The sequence below is a fragment of the Cetorhinus maximus genome, chromosome 22 (genome assembly GCF_964194155.1).
Source record: "Cetorhinus maximus chromosome 22, sCetMax3.hap1.1, whole genome shotgun sequence".
NCBI lineage: Eukaryota > Metazoa > Chordata > Chondrichthyes > Lamniformes > Cetorhinidae > Cetorhinus > Cetorhinus maximus.
Genome location: NC_135900.1, coordinates 48,711,461 through 48,725,925, shown reverse-complemented (window position 1 = coordinate 48,725,925; position 14,465 = coordinate 48,711,461).

Below are 14,465 nucleotides of genomic sequence, written 5' to 3'. Positions count from 1 at the left end.
GTGACTTGTGGGAGGAGAGGTGCAGACACAAGGGGCACAGGACCAGCATGTAGCCCAAGGTGGAAGGACCGCAGAAGACGCCACTATCCTGCTGCCAGTGTTTACAGGCAGCGATGCAGCTACCTCAACATGCCTGAGGTGCAACACCTCTGTAGGGAGACTGTGACCTCCATTTGTCAGATGATTGGGCCTGAGATCACCTTCAACTATGTGGGTGGAAAACCCATGCCAGTGGTTCTGAAGGTCACAGTGGCCCTCAACCTCTAAGCCTCCAGCTCTTTCCAGGGGTCAGTGGGGGATCTTTGTGGAGTGTCCCAATCAGCTGTCCACAGTTGCGTGAAGCTGGTGACTGATGATCTGTTCAGGCAGGTAATGACATTTATTCATTTCCATATGGACAACGCCAGCCAGACTGAGCGAGCCAGAAGGTTTGCAGCGATTGCTGAGTTCCCCTGCATCCAGGGTGCAATTGACTGCACACATCAAGGTGCCAGTGGGTCAGTCATGTGCCTTCATCAACAGGAAGGGATTCCACTCGATGAACGCCAGATAAGTGTGTGACCACAAGATGCAGATTCTGCAAGTCTGTGCAAGGTACCCTGGCAGCTCCCATGATGCTTACATCCTCAGACACTCACAGGTGCCGAGGCTCTTCAGTGCTCCAGCTCGATTGGTTGGATGGCTGCTGGGTGACAAAGGCTATCTGTTGAAATGGTGGCTTATGACACCTCTCCGCCACCCAAGAACAGAGGCGGAGCAGTGTTATTATAGGAATCATGCCTCCACAAGAGCCCTTACTCTAGAGTTAAACTTAAATCTCTGCATAATAACAAATGGCTTTGGTTGAAAATGCGTCTTTGCGAGGTTTACCAACTTGTTAAAGATTTAGAATTGGACGCGTTCGTCAGACTACGATTGAGGTTATATGTCTTTCTACTACAAACACTTAAAAGAATTGCTTTCTGCTTCTCCTCCGCTGTTATTTCATTAGCCACAAAATAAAAACCCAGGCGCTCTACATACTGGCTCCAGTGTTCCATGGGCGAGTCATAAGGGTTGGTTCTGCCGAAGAGTGGCATGACTGTTGAGTATATTTTTTGTTCTTTTCTTAAGAATTGATGTACTCACATTCACAAGGCGAGGTGCAGCGTCGGAGTTATTTTACCCTCATTGCCAAATATAACTAACTTGATGTGCCTGACAGATTTCTTACTTGAAACAGATAACTTTATTAAAGTGCTCATTTAGAAGCTGCATGTTTGAGCCAGGTCCACGACTAGAAAGCTCCGCCCCCAGGATTACCTGCGTTTAGGGCTCATTCGTCAGTATAACCACATGACCCCTAAAGGCAGTAGGAAAGGTTATACCTACAATCACTACAGTCATGCTAACCCATCTGCACCAGGGTTACTATCTTGGCTTAGAGCCAACTGTTCAGCACTGGGCTTCTCACACAATCATTGACATGAGCAGGCAACACAAAGTTTGAGTGTTGCCTGCCTCAACTCTCCTGGGTGTCGTGATCTCTGCACTCACTAACAGGTCTAATTGAATTTTTAGCCCTTGGTTTCTGCCCTGTGGCAACATTCCATGCTCCTAACATCTCTCCGCTTAATGAAATTTCTCCTAATCTCTGTTCTCACTTCCTTAGTAACTATTTTATTAATGTGCACCATTGATTTATCCTGTTTTTTCATTTGTGCAAACATGAGACCTGCTTGTAAACATTTTTGCCTTTGCATCTTGTGAGTTTGAAAATAGCAGAACAGAGAAGCACAGAGCTCCTCCATTTCCCAGCGAACACTCTCTCTGTACAATCAAGGCTTTTGTTTCTAAGGACCTCTGCTGGGGAAATGAAGAAATTTCCAATATGATTCCCTGAATCAGACTGGAAAACAGGTCAACATGCAATGTCTTGTAACAATTAATTTTAATTGAATTGTACACTTTTACACACTTACTAAGGTCATTCTACATTACCAAATGCACGCTAAATTTCACAGTACAGTATTTTTACAACTGGCTCAGAACTGCAAGGTTAAGGGAAAGGCCCGCAACGTCAAAATTTCAAATATGATCTGTAAAGGTATAATGAGTTCAGCCAGAATAAAACAATCATACATAGTAGCAAATATCAGGTAAAAGAACACCTGCTTCTCCCAGCTCCGCTTTCAGGTGGGTATGTTTTACGAACTAATCTTCTCTTTATCTTTGCCTACAGCAATCTCTTGCCGGTTTTGCTGAACACAGTCAGTCCAGTGTTGACTGTTCAGGGAAAACCAGTTGGATAAAGGAGACCTCAAACAGACATTAGAACCTTTATTTGCCTATGCAAAGAGTCTAATACTTATTTCAGAAGTGGGCCCTGGGAGCCTCTTTTGATGCCAATGCCAGTATAGTGGGGGTCGCAGTGCTAGCTTAGAATGTGTCTGCGCGCCACCATATTGGATGTTTGCGCATCCATTTTGTGCCTTTAAAATGGGCACAAGTGTCATCAAATTTCGAGGCATATGAGACATGTGCAGTGAAAGGTGTATATAGTTTGTACAATGGATATGTGCACTGTCAATACAAAACTGACAGATTTAAACTCTTTGCTATGTAACTGCATGCTACTCCCATCAATAGTGTTAATCTACAACTGGTCGTTGAGCTGGTTGGGATTGCATGTGGCTGGTTCCACTCTTATCTATTTAATTGTAGCCAGGGAATCACCATCAATGGCTTCTCTTCCCATTCCTGCAGTTAGCTCTGGTGTCTCCCAAGGATCCATCCTCAGGCCCCTCCTATTTCTCATCTATATGTTGCTTCTAGACAACATCACTCGAAGACCCAACATCAGCTTCAACATGTATGCTGATGGCACCCATCTTTACCTCATTATACCACCTCTCTTGACCCCTCCGCTGTTTCAAAATCATGACAGCTTATTTGACATCTGTAGGAAACGGCGGTTTGACATAGCAAAGGTTAATGTGGGACTGGAGAACAGCACCGCCCCCCCATGTAATGCAAAGGGACACATGACAGGAGACAGAGTTGTACGGAGAGACTTGAGCAGAAGTCAGCATGAAGTTAGCTCCTAGGCTATACCTTGTACATATGTATATAGTTTTGTGTTACTAATAGGCATGACCTTTCAACCTTACAAGCCTCTGAACCTCTTCATGAGACCTACTGAACAAACCCTTACAACATGGTGGTAGCTAATTAATAAACTCAGAACCAAAGAAGCTGTTGAAGGACCCGGAGTCTGAAAAACTAAAGGAACAGCATCCTGACCTGAGTGAAATGTACCTGAACTGAAGACAGCTGGAGATCGCCTGGGAAGAAGCTCTGTTGTAGACGTGGAGGCTGAAGGGCAATAGAAAAATCCACTGTGCAGCTGAAGGGCTCCACCAGATCACGTGGAGGTCCATTGTGAATCCCCATCAGTCATGCGATAGAGCAACCCCAACTGTCCAGCTCATAAAACAATAAAAGGCCAGTGAGACTCCAGGCCCAGGAAGACAATACCCAAACAGACTACTCAATGTAGGGAAGACCATATCAGCGCTGTGGAGCCAAAAGACCTCACAGGCGAGAGCAATGTCCAGCAATCTCTGTGGAATTGGCTGGGACACTTTGGAAAGCTGTGCAAGTCTAAGACACTGAGATGACCAGGAGATCCCAAAACAGTCCACGAGATTGAGGTCCCACACCAGGAAGAAGTTCAACTGTGCATCTTGGGTGAGATCCAGGACCCCGGTTTCTCCTTTTGGAATGCAGACACCTCTGTAAACAGTCACCTCACCAATTTCAAATTAGACAAGGGAGCCAGGGTTGCAGTCCTCTCGGATAAGGAGCCGTGGCTGGTGAAGCAACGCCTGAGGCCACCCACAACACAGTTGTATGGAGCAGGCGGCATTAAGCTCCTAGTTAAAGGTATGTTGCAGGCCACACTTCAATACAAAAACAAATGAATAGGGGAGACATTATTTGTTCTCCACAATCAAGTATTTTCTCTCTCCAGCAGGAAAGCCTGTGCCGACCTCAACCTCCTTCAGAAAATTGATGAGGTTAACTAGCAAGGATCTGGTTCAATTTTAAGAAAGAATTTCAGAACTTTTCACTGGATTGGGTTGACTAAGGACTCCATACAGTATTATACTGAGACAATGTGCCAAGCCCGTGTGTCTGTTCAAACCACGGAAAATACTGCACCTGCTTACAAAGCTGGTGCAGCGACAACTGGATGAGATGATCGAAATGGGGGTCATCTCCCCCATCACTCAGGCGTTCTGGGATGTTCTGGGATGGTCCCAGTTCAAACAGGCCCATCTGTATCTGTGTTGACCTGCCACAACTGAACAAGGCAGTGGCGGGAGAAGTCCATCTGATATCCTTGGTGGACATCAACCTAATCAAGATCTCCAAAAGCACAGTGTTTTCAAAGCTTGATGCTAACAGCGGCTTCTGACAACTCCCACCAGATGAGAAGTCCAGATTGCTGACTACATTTATCATCCCATTGGCAGATTCTGGGCAGAATCATCCCAGAATTGCACTGTGTGGTAGCAGGCACGTAAAACATTTTACCTGTCGGCCGCAATGGCGGGTTTTCATGCCATATCGCCCCCTTCCCGCCTCATTATTTGTGCAATCATGGGAAACACAGTGTTTCACTGGCAGCCTGCCTTCGATTTGCCTGCGATGCCATCACCTCACTGCTTCCTCATGCTGGGTGCCATATTGGAACTGCAGCTGCACGCATACCTCTCAATGCTTGCAGCCCAGGGCTGCTGCAAAGAAGACGTGGCTCCAAAAGGCAAGAAGACTGCCGCCCTGCTTTTCTGACACATCCCTGGAAAGCCTTTTAGATGCTGTGGAGGGCCGCCGCGATGTCCCCTACCCCCGCTCTGGCTGAAGGAGGCCCATCGATGTCACACTCCTGCTTGGGAGGTGGTGGCAACGGTGGTCAATGCCAATGCTGCACAGATGAGGTTGGCCATCCAGTGCAGAAAGAGGATAAATGACCTCATCCGAGCCGCCAGGATAAGGCAATCATCTTATCACTCTAAACTCACACACTCACAGCCCATCACGTATTCACTGGCATCTCACTCACTGCCAGCTCAAGGGACATCATCACTCACTCACACACACACCCTCACAGCTCCACCTGGCCTCACCTCTCCTCTGGACACTGCCTCCTCAGCCCTCACGTTGGTAGGAAAAACAGAATGGCAGAGTATTAGTTAAATGGTGATAGATTGGGAAATATTGATGTGCAAAGGATGTGTCCTTGTACACCAATCACTGAAAGCAAGCACGCAGGTGCAGCAAGCAGTTAAGAAGGCAAATAGTATATTGGCCTTCATTGCGAGAGGACTTCAGTGTAGGGTCAAGGATGTCTCACTGCAGCTGTACGGGAACTTGGTGAGATCACAACTGGAGTATTGTGTGTAGTTTTGGGCTCCTTACGTAAGGAAGGATATACTTTCCATAGAGGGAGTGCAGCGAAGGTTCACCAGACTGATTCCTGGGATGGCAGGATTGTAATATGATCAGAGATTGGGCCAACTAGGCCTGTATTCACTGGAGCTTAGAAGAATGAGGGGAGTTTTCATTGAAACGTATAAAATTCTGGCAGGGATGGACAGACTGGATGTTGTTTCTTCTGGCTGGGGGCACCTAAAACAAGGGGTTACAATTTCAAGATATGGGGTAGGCCACTTAGGACCGAGATGAGGAGGAACTTTTTCACTGAGAGGGTGGTGAGCCTGTGGAATTCTCTACCACAGAGGGCTGTGGAGACCAAGTCTTTGAATATATTTAAGAAGGAAATAGATAGATTTCTAGACTCTAAAGGCATAAAGGGGTATGGGGAGAGAGTGGGAGTACGGCGTTGAGATAGAGGATTAATGATGATCATATTGAATGGCAGAGCAGGATCACAGGACCAAATGGCCTACTCCTGCTCTTATTTTCTATGTTTCTATGTTTCTCAACCCCTTGAGGCCACTTGCATAGATCAACATGTGTCCCCACACACACACTCGGATACCCCTCTTCCCCAATACAACCCTTGTCTGAGGCCACTTCTCCCCCTTCCCCAAGCAAGCCATAGCCCTACAGCCATAGAAAAGCCACCGGCTGGTCTGGTAGGTAGACACTTGCCCATGAACCCCCCTAAAAATGATGTGGTTCTGCCTGCAAAGCCTGGTGCTGATGACTGCGAGTGCTGCCCGAAGCAAGGTAGGCAAACAAACCTTGAAGTCCTGAGCAAAGTGCAGCTCACCAGGTGCATATCGCTTATGCACAGTTGTGAAACACGCCTGGATGATCCAGCGCGGGGGGATGATTCCAGCGAGCAGGCAAGATGATGAGATGCAAATACGTTGAAATTATATTCCCAACTTTGGATGGCGGGAAAGGTGACCTGCCATTGATGGGTGGAGCAGAATGATCGCAAGCTGCTTTCACCATGAAGTAAAATCGAATTTTGGCCTTCTCGCCATATTGTCTGCTCACGCGCACCATGACGCCTGGCGCCAATGGGAGCCAAAAATTCCAGCCTCTTTTTCAACCGCATTCCCTTTGGCATGAACCTTGGTACACGATATTTTGTAACGCACAATGTTGGCCATCTTACAAGGTGTGGAGGATGTCATCTGCCATATAGATGATGTTTTGGTCCATGGTACAACCGTGGAGGAACATGACAGGAGGCTCACAGCTGTTTTAGAACACTTGTAGGAAGCAGGACCAACACTGAATGAGAAATACGAGTTCTCTAAGTCCTCCATTCAGTTCTTAGGTCATACTGTCAACAGCAAAGACATCATGGCAGACCCACACAAACAAAGGAAATCAGCGAGTTCCCAACTCCATCACCTATTCCAAACCACCAAAGATCCCTGGGCATGGTGAATCAGTTGGCGAAATTTCTGCCCATAGGTCACAGAGCCCCTGTGGCTCCTTCTCAAAAAGGGCCAGGCATGGTGATGGGATGTGCAGCAAGAGCAGGCATTCAGTAACATCAAAAACATGTCACTCTCACCCGATATACTGGCAACCCATCCCTGGCCACTGCAAGAGCAGCAGATGCCTCCTCCACAAGCCTAGAGGCAGGTTTATTCCAGGAACAACTGAATGGATGTCACCGACCTGCGTGTTTCTCAATTAGGGGACTTTCAGACACAGAGATCCAGAATGCTGTTATTGAAAAGGAAACCTTCACAGTCAAGTGGGCTTCTGAGAAGTTCTCTGACTACGTTATCAGCTTGAAAGTTCCATCAAAACGAACCATAAACCACTGGTGTCACTGTTAGACAAGAAGGAACTTGCAAAGATGCCCCCCAGAATTCAGAGGTTCTATGTGCATCTCATGAAATTCACATATGATACAGTATATGTTCAAGTGAAATATCAAACAACCACAGAAACACCGTCCAGGGCCACAAGTTGAACATCCTGCGACACATGATGTCAGCCTAATCAATGAGTTTGAGTTGCATTCCCAATTAGTGAGGAAACAACTGCCTACTATCTCAGGAAAGCTTCAGCAAATCTGCCAGGAGAGAAGAGGAGTGTGTTGCATCCGCTGTTACTGTCAACAAGGGTGGCCATGGCAAGAGATCAGGTGGCAACGTCATGAAAATTTGTTTTGAACAGCAGATACACTTCACTGTGATAGATAATCTGCTAATATATTACAAGTGGTTGGTCATTCCAATCTCCATTCGACCAGAGATACTACAACAAATCCACCAAGGCCACCTGGGCACTACAAACTGCGGAGCATGGTCCCTGGGCGCAGTCTGCAGTGTGGTGGCCGGGCCCAGTCTGTAGTGTGGTCCCTGGGCCCAGTCTGCAGTGTGGTGGCCGGGCCCAGTCTGTAGTGTGGTCCCTGGGCCCAGTCTGCAGTGTGGTGGCCGGGCCCAGTCTGCAGTGTGGTCCCTGGGTCCAGTCTGCAGTGTGGTGTCTGGGTCCAGTCTGCAGTGTGGTGGCCGGGCCCAGTCTGCAGTGTGGTCCCTGGGTCCAGTCTGCAGTGTGGTGTCTGGGCCCAGTCTGCAGTGTGGTGGCCAGGCCCAGTCTGCAGTGTGGTCCCTGGGTCCAGTCTGCAGTGTGGTGTCTGGGCCCAGTCTGCAGGGTGGTGGCCAGGCCCAGTCTGCAGGGTGGTGGCCAGGCCCAGTCTGCAGTGTGGTGGCCGGGTCTAGTCTGCAGTGTGGTGGCCGGGTCTAGTCTGCAGGGTGGTGGCCAGGCCCAGTCTGCAGTGTGGTGGCCAGGCCCAGTCTGCAGGGTGGTGGCCGGGCCCAGTCTGCAGTGTGGTCCCTGGGTCCAGTCTGCAGTGTGGTGGCCGGGCCCAGTCTGCAGTGTGGTCCCTGGGTCCAGTCTGCAGTGTGGTGGCCGGGCCCAGTCTGCAGTGTGGTCCCTGGGTCCAGTCTGCAGGGTGGTGGCCAGGCCCAGTCTGCAGGGTGGTGGCCAGGCCCAGTCTGCAGTGTGGTCCCTGGGCCCAGTCTGCAGTGTGGTGGCCGGGCCCAATCTGCAGTGTGGTCCCTGGGCCCAGTCTGCAGTGTGGTGGCCGGGCCCAATCTGCAGTGTGGTCCCTGGGCCCAGTCTGCAGTGTGGTGGCCGGGCCCTGTCTGCAGTGTGGTGGCCGGGCCCAATCTGCAGTGTGGTGTCTGGGCCCAGTCTGCAGTGTGGTGTCTGGGTCTAGTCTGCAGTGTGGTGTCTGGGTCTAGTCTGCAGTGTGGTGGCCGGGCCCAATCTGCAGTGTGGTGTCTGGGCCCAGTCTGCTGTGTGGTGGCCGGGCCCAGTCTGCAGTGTGGTGTCTGGGCCCAGTCTGCAGTGTGGTGGCCGGGCCCTGTCTGCAGTGTGGTGGCCGGGCCCAATCTGCAGTGTGGTGTCTGGGCCCAGTCTGCAGTGTGGTGTCTGGGTCTAGTCTGCAGTGTGGTGTCTGGGTCTAGTCTGCAGTGTGGTGGCCGGGCCCAATCTGCAGTGTGGTGTCTGGGCCCAGTCTGCTGTGTGGTGGCCGGGCCCAGTCTGCAGTGTGGTGTCTGGGCCCAGTCTGCAGTGTGGTGGCCGGGCCCAGTCTGCAGTGTGGTCCCTGGGTCCAGTCTGCAGGGTGGTGGCCAGGCCCAGTCTGCAGGGTGGTGGCCAGGCCCAGTCTGCAGTGTGGTGGCCGGGTCTAGTCTGCAGTGTGGTGGCCGGGTCTAGTCTGCAGGGTGGTGGCCAGGCCCAGTCTGCAGTGTGGTGGCCAGGCCCAGTCTGCAATGTGCTCCCTGGGTCTAGTCTGCAGTGTGGTGGCCAGGCCCAGTCTGCAGTGTGGTGTCTAAGCCCAGTCTGCAGTGTGGTGGCCGGGCCCAATCTGCAGTGTGGTGGCCGGGCCCAGCCTGCAGTGTGGTCCCTGGGCCCAGTCTGCAGTGTGGTGGCCGGGCCCTGTCTGCAGTGTGGTGGCCGGGCCCAATCTGCAGTGTGGTGTCTGGGCCCAGTCTGCAGTGTGGTGTCTGGGCCTAGTCTGCAGTGTGGTGTCTGGGTCTAGTCTGCAGTGTGGTGGCCGGGCCCAATCTGCAGTGTGGTGTCTGGGCCCAGTCTGCTGTGTGGTGGCCGGGCCCAGTCTGCAGTGTGGTGTCTGGGTCTAGTCTGCAGTGTGGTGTCTGGGCCCAGTCTGCTGTGTGGTGGCCGGGCCCAGTCTGCAGTGTGGTGTCTGGGTCTAGTCTGCAGTGTGGTGTCTGGGCCCAGTCTGCAGTGTGGTGTCTGGGCCCAGTCTGCAGTGTGGTGTCTGGGTCTAGTCTGCAGTGTGGTGTCTGGGCCCAGTCTGCAGTGTGGTGTCTGGGTCTAGTCTGCAGTGTGGTGTCTGGGTCTAGTCTGCAGTGTGGTGTCTGGGCCCAGTCTGCAGTGTGGTGTTTTGGTAATATCAAGGGCAATTGAAGAAAATAATCTCAAACTGCCAGGCGCACATGGCACAAACCTGTCTAGAGGGAGCCCCTTATCCCCACACAATCCCTGCCAGGCCGTGGGAATGGTTGGGAATGGATTTATTTGTGTTTAATGGCAGTTCCATCCTCATTGTGGTTGATTACTTCTCCCGATGGATCGAAGTGAAGAACTTACACACGACAACCACAAACTAGGTTAGGTTAGGTTCATCCTAGACCAGCTGGTGTCCAATAGCCGCCTGTAATTCGCAAATAAATGCTTAATTCAATTTGCCATTAATTACGGCTTTCAACACTTTACCAATTCCCCAAGGTATTGACAATCTAACGGGGTGGCAGAAAGAGGCGTCCACACCATTAAAACACTTCCTAGAAAAAACGAAGACTTCCCAGTGGCGCTTTCAACATATAGATCTACTCCACTGCAATGTGGATTGACCCCATCAGAACTCCTGATGGGCAGAAAACTTCACACTCAACCCCCAATGCTGTCAAAGAAATTAATCTCAGGGCTGGCAGGCAGGAAGTTTCGGGATGGAGACAGAGACAGGCTTCCGCCTATAGTGGGAGGTACCGTACTAGAAGCCTGCACCAGTTATACAAAGATGACAAGATTTGTATCTGGAACCTTGAAAGAGAGGGTGACATTGCCTGGAGAGACGATGATCAACCAAGGTCATATCTGATACATACCTGGAAGGCACTATCAGGCAGAACAGGTAGAGTCTCCTACTATACATTTAAGCAAATCAGAAGGAGACACCCAAGTGCTGGAAACACAGAATACTACGATTTCAACTACAAGCCAACAAAGCTTGTCCAAAGCACCTGAGCCTATCACTCCTCCAAGTGTGACCAGAATGAGATCTGGAAGCCTCCAGACCATCTAAGTTTATAAAATCAGAGACTTTGGAGGTGGCGTGGAGGGGGGTAAGCGTGGGAGAAGGGTAGCACGTAAAGAAATATTGTACTGCGAGTATGCTGGGTAAAGACTTGAGAGGAGGTGTAGTATAAGGGTGTTTGGCATAGCAAGGGTTAATGTGGGACTGGAGAACAGTACCACCCACGGTGTGAATCAGAGAGACACATGACAGTAGACAGGAGACAGAGCTGCATGGAGAGACTTGAGTAGAAGTCAGCATGAAGTTAGCTCCAATTTGGGCTATAATTTGTACATATGTATATAGTTATGTGTTACCAATAAACACGACTGTTCAACCTTACAAGCCCCTGAACCTCTTTGTGAGACCTACTGAAAAAACCCTTACAATAACATCCAGTACTGGATGAGAAAAAACTATCCCAAATAAATATCATAAGATCATAAGAAATAGGAGCAGGAGTAGGCCATTTAGCCCATCGAGCCATACATTTTCCCACATTATACTCCATCTGCCAAACCTTTGCAAACTCAATCAACCTATCTATATTCAGTTGCAGACTCCTTGTATCCTCCTCATAACTTGTTTCCCTACCTACCTTTGTATCATCCAAAAATTTGGCTACAATTTCTAAAGTTATGTGAAGAGAAAAAGATTGGTGAAGACAAATGTAGGTCCCTTACAGTCAGAAACAGGGGAATTTATAATGGGGAACAAAGAAATGGCTGACCAACTAAATACATACTTTGGATCTGTCTTCACAAAGGAGGACACTAATAACATACCAGAAATGTTGGGGAACCCAGGGTTTAGTGAGAGGGAGGAACTGAAAGAATTCAGTGGAGAGGAGCACAGTTAACGTTTCGAGTCCGAATGACCCTTCAACAGAACTAAGTAAAAATAGAAGAGAGGTGAAATATAAACTGGTTTAAGGGGGGTGGGACAAGTAGAGCTGGATAGAGGGCCAGTGATAGGTGGAGATAGCCAAAAGATATCACAGACAAAAGGCCAAAGAGGTGTTGAAGGTGGTGATATTATCTAAGGAATGTGCTAATTAAGGGTAGAAAGCAGGACAAGTAAGGTACAGATAGCCCTAGGGAGGTGGGGGTGAAGGAATCAAAAAAGGCTAAAAGGTAGAGATAAAACAATGGATGGAAATACATTTAAAAATAATGGAACTAGGTGGGAAAAGAAAAATCTATATAAATTATTGGAAAAAAAGGGGGTGATCGGAAAGGGGGTGGGGATGGAGGAGAAAGTTCGTGATCTAACCCCACTATTTAAAAAGGGATGCAGAGAGAAAACAGGGAATTATAGACCAGTCAGCCTGACATCGGTCGTGGGGAAAATTCTAGAGTCCATTATAAAAGATTTAATAGCTGAGCACGTGGAAAACAGTGGCAGAATCGGACAGAGTCAGCAATGATTTATGAAAGGGAAATCATGCTTGACAAATCTACTGGAACTTTTCGAGGATGTAACTAATAGAGTTGATGAGAGAGAGCCAGTGGATGTGGTTTATTTGGACTTTCAGAAGGCTTTCAACAAAGTCCCACATAAGAGATTGGCATGTAAAATTAAAGCACATGGGACTGGGGGAAGTGTATTGAGATGGATAGAAAACTGGTTGGCAGACAGGAAACAAAGAGTAGGAATAAACGGGTCTTTTTCTGAATGGCAGGCAGTGACTAGTGGGGTACCGCAGGGATTGGTGCTGGGACCCCAGTTATTCACAATATATATTAATGATTTAGATGAGGGAATTAAATGTAAGATCTCCAAATTTGCAGATGACACAAAGCTGGGTGGGAGAGTGAGCTATGAGGAGGATGCAGAGATGCTTCAGTGTGATTTGGACAAGCTGAGTGAGTGGGCAAATGCATGGCAGATGCAGTATAATGTGGATAAGTGTGTGGTTATCCATTTTGGTAGCAAAAACAGGAAGGCAGATTATTATCTGAATGGTTATAAATTGAGAGAGGGGAATGTGCAACGAGACCTGGGTGTCCTTGTACACCAGTCGCTGAAGGTAAGCATGCAGGTGCAGCAGGCGGTAAAGAAGGCAAATGGTAAGTTGGCCTTCATAGCTAGAGGATTTGAGTACAGGAACAGGGATGTCTTGCTGCAATTATACAGGGCCTTGGTGAGACCACACCTGGAATATTGTGTGCAGTTTTGGTCTCCTTAACTGAGGAAGGATGCACTTGCTGCAGTGAAGGTTTACCCGACTGATTCCTGGGATGGTGGGCCTGACATATGAGGAGAGATTGAGTCGATTAGGATTATATTCGCTGGAGTTCAGAAAAATGAGGGGGGATCTCATAGGAACCTATAAAATTCTAACAGGACTAGACAGGGTAGATGCAGGAGGGATGTTCCTGATGGCGGGGGGGTGGGGTCCAGAACCAGGGGTCACAGTCTGAGGATATGGGGTAGACCATTTAGGACTGAGATGAGGAGGAATTTCTTCACCCAGAGAGTGGTAAGCCTGTGGAATTCACTACTACAGAAAGTAGTTGAGACCAAAACATTGTATGTTTTCAAGAAGGAGTTAGATCTCGCTCTTGGGGCGTAAGGGATCAAAGGGAATTGGGAGAAAGCGGGAGCAGGCTATTGAGTTGGATGATCAGCCATGATCATAATGAATGGCGGAGCAGGCTCGAAGGGCCGAATGGCCTACTCCTGCTCCTAGGTTCTATATTTCTAATACAGTTGGTCCCTTAATTCAAGTCATTAATACAGATCCTGTTTTAAATATTGGAATGAATGGAACCATTGTCTTTGATCCCTGACACATACATTGTGCCCTTGCCACTGATGCCATCCCACTTGTCTAAGGATGAACCAGATTGTTTGCAACTTTGGTGTCAGATTTGATCTTGAGACGAGCTCGCAACCACATATCCATGCCATCACTAGAATTGCTTATTTTCACCTCTGTAACATCTTCTGACTTAGCTTTTCTGCTGCTGAAACCCTCATTCATGCCTCTGTTACCTCCAAGAATTCTAATGCACTCATGCCTGGCCTTCCACATTCTACCCTCTGTAAACTTAAGGTCATTCAAAGCTTTGCCTCCTGTGTCCTAACTCGCACCAAATCCTGTTCATCTATCACCTTTGTAATTACTGGCACCTAGCTAAGCAACACCTTGAATTTAAAATTCTCATTCTTACTTTCAAATCCCTCCATGGCATCTCTCCCTATCTCTGCAACCTCCTCCAGCCCTCCGAGCTATCTGTGCTCCTCTAATTCTGGTCTCTGGAGCATTCCTCATTTAAATAGTCCCACCATTGGTTACTGTACTTCCAGCTGCCAGGAACCTAGCCTGTGGATATCCCTCCCTAAATCTCTCCGTCTCTCCACTTTACTTTCCTTCTTGAAGGCGCTTCTTAAAATCTAATTTTTTGACCAAGCTTTTAGACATTTTCCCTAAGATCTCCTTATGTGGTTCGGTGTCATATTTTGTTTTATAATGCTTCTGTGAAGCCCTTTGGGATGTTTTATTACAATAAAGGTGCTATATAAATACAAGTTGTTGATAGGTAGGTGAATCTGGCTGAATAATAAACTCATCTCTTCCCTTAAATATGAGGCTGGGAGGTAACCTGCTCCTAAGCCTGTGCCCATGTTGCTCTGGGACTGACTGCTTGGAGAAGTT